The sequence below is a fragment of the Hordeum vulgare genome, chromosome 3H (assembly GCF_904849725.1).
Source record: "Hordeum vulgare subsp. vulgare chromosome 3H, MorexV3_pseudomolecules_assembly, whole genome shotgun sequence".
NCBI classification, from domain to species: Eukaryota; Viridiplantae; Streptophyta; class Magnoliopsida; order Poales; family Poaceae; genus Hordeum; species Hordeum vulgare.
The window spans coordinates 177,621,626-177,628,272 of record NC_058520.1 but is presented as its reverse complement, the minus strand read 5'-3'; the positions used below and the strand labels follow the sequence as shown (position 1 = coordinate 177,628,272).

At 48.9% G+C, this 6,647-nt stretch overlaps 1 non-coding gene across 1 annotated transcript; it reads right to left on the bottom strand.

Annotated features, from left to right (window-relative positions):
• Positions 1-295: 295 nt before the first annotated feature.
• Positions 296-434, bottom strand: LOC123445827. The gene has a single exon (XR_006631195.1). It is a non-coding gene; the product is annotated as a small nucleolar RNA Z247 (small nucleolar RNA).
• Between the last annotated feature and the right edge of the window lie 6,213 nt (positions 435-6,647).

Sequence of the window (6,647 nt, the reverse complement as noted above, 5' to 3'; positions counted from 1 at the left end):
GATGCTTCGTCCTCGTCGAAACAGTACCAGCAGTCTTTAGCCATGTGCCCGAGATTGCCACATATCTGACAGTGCACAACATCTTGGCGAGACTTGCTGGCCTCGCCGCGGCGCCCTTTGGTGTTGGTGGAGGAAGGGGGGCCGCTACGAGGATGTGATACAGAGGAGGAGCCACTTCCCCCCGACCTGCCCTGCGAGCGACCATAGTAGCAAGAGGAGGAGCCACCATGGCCGTGGGTCATAGCATTGGCAGACGACTTGAAGCCGCTGGATCTCTGGAACATAGCCATTCTGTGATCAAAGTTACTGAGCATGGAAAAAAGTTCGTCGAGGGAGACCGGGGTGACGCGAGCGTCAAGGGCGGAGACAAGAGGTTGATACTCCATGTCAAGGCCATGGAGGATGTAGGAGATGAGCTCATCATCGAGGATGGGCTTGCCGGCGGCCGCCAGCTCATCAGCGAGGCCACGCATGTGGGTGAAGAAGGTAGGCACCGATTGTGTGCCCTTCTGCGCGCCCACCAGAGCCGTGCGGATGTTGTTGACGCGGCTCATGGACTGGGAGGAGAACATGCCCGCGAGCGTCGTCCACAACGCATGCGCCGTGGTGATTGCGGTCACGTGGGCGAGCACCTCTTTGGAGAGGTTGTTCAGCAGATAGCCCAACACTTGGTGGTCCTCCTGAACCCAGATTGGGTGTAGAGGGTTGGGCTCAGAGGATTCCTTCCCATCTTTGTCTTTGATGATAAGGATCTTGGCCGGCTCCGGTGATGTGCCGTCGACGTAGCCGAAGACACATGCTCCTCTTAGGTGCGGTGTGATCTGCGCACGCCAGAGGATGAAATTGGTGCGGGTAAGCCTCTCCGTGACTTGGCCATTGAGGTTTGGCTGGGAGGCGCCAGAGGAAGACATGGCTGAGGTTGTTTCACTAGATGGTTTGGAAAAAGATAGCTTTGATTAGCATGTGCGAATTTGCGAAAACATCTTACCCTTCGTGGGGGACGTGATGCGGGTTATATAGCATGGTTGCAAAGCCTGAGTATGCGTACAATACTTGGAGAGGTACATCTTGGAGGAGAAGGAAACTAGAGATAACTAGAGATAAGGTATTTGAATACACTGAGCACATAAGTTGCGTTTTAACTAACCACTTGTAATTCTATCTCTATCCAAAGATATTCCTGCGTTTAACATGATAAACTTAGAAAGGAAGATATACAACCTCTTATTGACAAAATCATGAAGATGATTGCACGGTGGAGGGGGATGCTGCTTTCCTACAAAGGAAGACTAATCCTTATCCAAGCCTGCCTGGCTAGTATTGCCATCTATTTGCTCTCCTTTTTCAAATTCCCTAAGTGGACCATTGACATGATTAACTCTGAGATGGCTAAATGCTAATGGAATGACTTTGAAGGACATAGGAAACTCCACCTAGCTAACTGGAAATTAGTTTGTATGAAGAAAGAATTTGGGGGCCTTGGCATCCCAAACCTCCAAGATGTGAACCTCTGTTTATTGGGCTCTTGGAGTAAGAGATATTACGAAGGAGAAGGAAAACCTTGGAGGAATATAATAGACCAAAAATACATTAGGGATAGCCCCAACCCGTTTGCCCAAAAACATGTTCAAAACACTTCCAGATTTTGGAAGGGTATCAAATCCATCACCCAAGCTGTGAAGTTTGGCTATAGATGGAAAGTAGGGAGAGGTGATAAGATTAGATTTTGGGAGGACACATGGTTTGGCACATCTCCACGAGCAGTCCAATTTTGGAATGTGTATGAGATCTGCAATGAGCAAACCAAATGTATCAACGAGATATGGGATGGGGTGACTCTCATGCTTTCTTTTAGAAGGAACTTTAGTGACAAGCTCATGGAGCAATGGTACCAACTAGAAGAAATAGCTAAGAGCATATGTCTTACTGATGAGATTGATCTTCCCATTTGGCAGCTGGAACACAAAGGAGTGTATTCTTCCAGCTCCTTGTACCAGATTATAAATTTTAGGGGAGTACAACGAGTCTATGTACCCATAGTCTCGAAACTGCATGTACCACCTAGGATTCATGTATTTTTGTGGCTCCTGTCTAATAGCAAGCTCATGACTAGGGATAACCTGAGAAAAAAATACACATTCTTAAACCATTGGAATGTGTTTTCTATAGTGAAGAGGAAAGTTGTACTCATGTTTTCTTTGTGTGCATTGTGTCTAGGAACATTTGGCCTTTTATTTGTGATTACTTTCAAACTGACATTGGTGTCAACTATGAGTCTGTAGCCAGGAAATGGATTTCAAATAGGAAACTCTCTACCTTAAATACCATTAGCTCTGCCATCCTATGGGTGTTGTGGAAACATAGGAACTCTATGATTTTTAACAATACCCAATGGATGTCTATTTCTGAGGTCTGGAGAAAATTCCTCAACACTCACAAAGTTTGGGCGATCCTAACCCTCAAGAGAAGCAAAGAGTCCTTGGAGGATTTTCTCAAAGCATTGACATCATTCACCAAAAAACCACTGCTGATCTTGAATGGCTGAAAGCAAAAATCCTCCCTCAAGAAAAGGTAGCTGCTGATTGGCAAAAACTCAAGATCTCGAAAGACTAGGACAAAATCCAATCACCGTACAAGCAGAGGACACCCGACGACAAGATTGCAGCTCTGAGCCCAGTGTCAACCCTCGCAGCATGCTGGTCTCCATATGCAACTTCCCCTTCGCTGAAATGCCAGAGAGGCCCTGAGGTGGTGCTGTTATGAATGGAAATCTGTTACTTGCTTACTATGTTCTCCTCCCTAGGCAGCCTGTGAGCTGACCGCTTGATCTCCCCTGCAAAACTATGTCCTGGTAGTTGCTCTTTGAATTCCCTTGTTGCTACTAGTTTGCACGAGGGTGCTTTTTCCTTTTTAGGTAATCGTTGTAATAAGATGTTGGAGACTATTTGGTTTCATATTATATGGAGCCGGGGAGAGGCCTCCCTGTTTATCTAAAAAATCCAAGGTGAACCGCAAATCTTCCGCAATGGTCCGAATCACGGAAACCCTCCAACGCGGTCCTGTATCGTTCAGGATGCGATTTATCCCACAAACCAGAAACAAACGTGAGGGAGGTTTGCGAGAGTCTGGACCGCTACTTCGCACGATACTGACCGACTTGGCCCACCAAGACTTCCTGCGCTTCCCGCCCGACGCTAGCTGCCCGCATTCACGCCACTGTAGAGTGCACCGCTCAACATTAAAGGTGGCTCAGGGCGGACGTGACCTCTCACTGCCTCCGCCATTTAAGCGGCCCGCCAACCAAGGGCGCCGCCCGCTGCACTCCAGGCTAAACACGCCTCCTCATTGCATTCAAACACCTCCATTAAACATGTGTGGAAACCGAGAAACCTACACCAGCCACACATCCGTTCATGACCGGGTCGACATTAAACGCAACGCCGACCGAGCTCCTCCCGTCCGCCCTCTATTTAAACGAGGCTAGACGCCGGGCAAGAATCGCACCCCTCCGCTGCTCCCTCATCTCCTCCTTCACCATTTCTGATGGTTCTAAAGAGCAGTTCTCTGACATACAAACTAACTCGATGGCCCGCCAGATATGAGCACGAGCGAGGCAGATCGTTGCTCCGCCTCCCCCGCCTAGCCTAACGGATCCAGTTCTCGCCCCAAGCCGACACGTGGCTCAGCAACTCGCCGCTTTAAGCCATCTCGATGAGGAGTGGTGAGTTGCTTCATGCCGACACGACGGGGAGCATGACGATGACCGTGCCTCTCATGTCTGCAACCGCGCCTTCCGTGCTTGCGGCCACGCTATGCAGGCAGAAAAGAAGTCGGGTGCGCGGAGAGCCACAAGTCAATGGACATTGCCTTCACGCCCGCCACCATCATCGAGGAGAAGTAGAACACGGGAAGCCGCCACGGTTTGGGTCGCATGAAGACCACTGTCAGGGCGACGCCGGCATACACAACCGGTGTCTTGCTAGTTATTCTCTTGCGGGAACCTTTGTCGACCCTGCATGGGATCCACGGAAGCAGAGGTGCCCGCTTCCTCTCCCGCTGAAGAATCAGTCGGGGGTTCCGCTCCGACGAGCAATGGGGAAGCAAGGCATCCTTTGCGCTGAAGCATATGCCTCTCGGGCTCCTTGCAGTTCGATGAACGGGCTGCCGGACATGTGGAAGACAAAGGGATCCCGCGACCGGTCGTAGACTAGTGTAGCGTATCCGGATTATGGGAGTGGAGCTCCACACGATTGTACATGCACATAGTATTATTTTTTAGTTAAAATATGTTTGAAATGTAATGAAATCCATCATGTTTGTATGAAATTCGTCATGTTTATATGAAATTCGCCCGCCTTTGCACGAATTTCGTCCGGTTGGTTCGAGTTGTTGTCAAAATGTATGTGGCTACGGTTGGATGTCGTCCTCCCACATCCGTGTCCGTGGATGGATGCGTGAACAAATTTGTGTGTTGTCGTTCGAGATGCCGCTGCATATCATATGTTAGAGAAGAAGAGAGTAAAACACATCTAGGATGCATCTGGTAGCCCGCATATACCCCAACCATGCCCGCACATGAAGAAGGTTGCCTGTTTGGTTACCCACATTCACTATGGGGCCTGCATAGCACAAACTTTAAAGCACCTCTAGGCATGCATCTAGAGGAATATTCAAATCAGTCATATTTGTGAAGCCAGGCCCGAGTGGTGCAACCTTAGGCACATGGGCATGGACGGCCGCATGCGTGGGTGCGCGATCTCGAGACATCGCGTTGTTTCCCGAAGCACCATCATAAATTACCCTTACCTCCCTTCGTCATCACTCTCTCCCCTCTTCCTCACTCACAACGGAGATGCCGACCACCAGAGAGACACCAGGATGATCGAAGACAACGGTTACCACCGGAGTGACTACATACCTCCACCGAAGCGCATCGGTCATGTTAGTAAGTCCTTGCCCTACCTCTAGATTTACTGCTTTCGACTCATGCTAGATTTGATTTGAGCACGCGTTGTGGAGTTAGGGAGGGGATTTAAGACATGGGGGTGGGGGATTGGATTCTACACTGGTTGCTTGTAAAGTTCATAGCTAACTTTTCGATTACATCTCGGGTGGGGATTGGGGGTACAAACTTTCTTATCTATCCGCGGTGACCCTGGAGTCGCATCGTGCGGCGATGGGGTGTAGCCATCTTCTTCTCTTCTTCATCATCTTCAGCAAGAACGATGGGTCTTGCACGATCGCGTGCCGCTGACGCTCTGGCCACCACCTACACCTCATCGTTCTCCTCCTCTGGAGCCACCATAGTTCTTGTCATCCAGTAGGCTACGGCACACTGGTCATTAGGATGCATGTCCTCCCTGTACTTGGCCCACTTTTCCCTCTGTCAAGCATCGCTGTAGTTTGCCCGATTCATGGCCCAACGAAGGATATCGACTGACCTAACGCCCTTTGATGGGTGAGAAATCAACGTCTTCAACTCCTTCGCCGTCTCCTTCTTCATCACATCATTGGCCTCCTTGTGCACATCTTCTATGCTGTTGAAGTTCGAGCACACTTTAATGGTGTTCTTGAACTTCGTGCGGTCATCGAGCGAGCACCCGAGGAAGAAGGCCTGATACGTCTCCAACTTATCTATAATTTTTTATTATTCCATGCTATAATATTATCATTCTAGGATACGTTTTGGGCATTTATTTGTTGATTCATATTATTTTTGACCACTAACCTATTAACCCACTATCAAGTGCGAGTTGCTGTTTTCTGCATGTGTTTGGCTTTTTAGGTTTAGAGTACCAAACAGAGTCCAAATATCAGGAAAGTTTTTTGATAATTTTTTCTGGACAAAAAGAAGACCTGGAAGCTTCGGGAGAAGGTCGGGTGCTACACGAGGGCCCCGAAAGCCAACAGGGCGCCCCTAGGGGGGTGGCTGCAACCTGTTAGCTTGTGCCCCTAGATCTCCCGACGTCATTCTCTAGCTTATAAATTATCATATATTCTGTAACCCTATGGGAGCTCCCGAAACAAGTTTTCCGCCATCGCAAGCTTCTGTTCCGCCATGTGCCCATCTCGAGCCCTGTTTTGGTGCCCCGCCGGAAATTGAGAGATCGATAGAAGCAGTGTATAGAGTGGGTGGGGGTGAATAGACTACTTGCATAACTAAAATCCTAGCCTTTTCCCAAATTAATTGTTGGTAGATTTTAGCGATTCTAACAAGTCTAATGCACCCTACACATGCTAGTCAACAAGTATGGCAACGGAAAAGTGAAGACTTTACACACGTAGTAAGTAGTAGAGTTTAGGAAGATCAAACGCGAAGAAGTTGACACGACGATTTTGGCATGGTTCCGATAGGTGGCGCTATCGTACGTCCATGTTAGTGGAGACTTCAACCCATGGAGGGTAATGACTGAGAGAGTCCACGGAGGGCTCCACCCACAAGGGGTCCACAAAGAAGTGGTCTTGTCTATTCCACCATGACTTCCGTCCACACAGGACTAGCCTCACTCATGGTAGATCTTCATGAAGTAGGCGATCTCCTTGCCCTTACAAACATCTTGGTTCAACTCCACAACACCAAGTAGGAGGCTCCCAAGCGACACCTAACCAATCTAGGAGGCACCACCCTCCAAAAGGTAATAGATGTG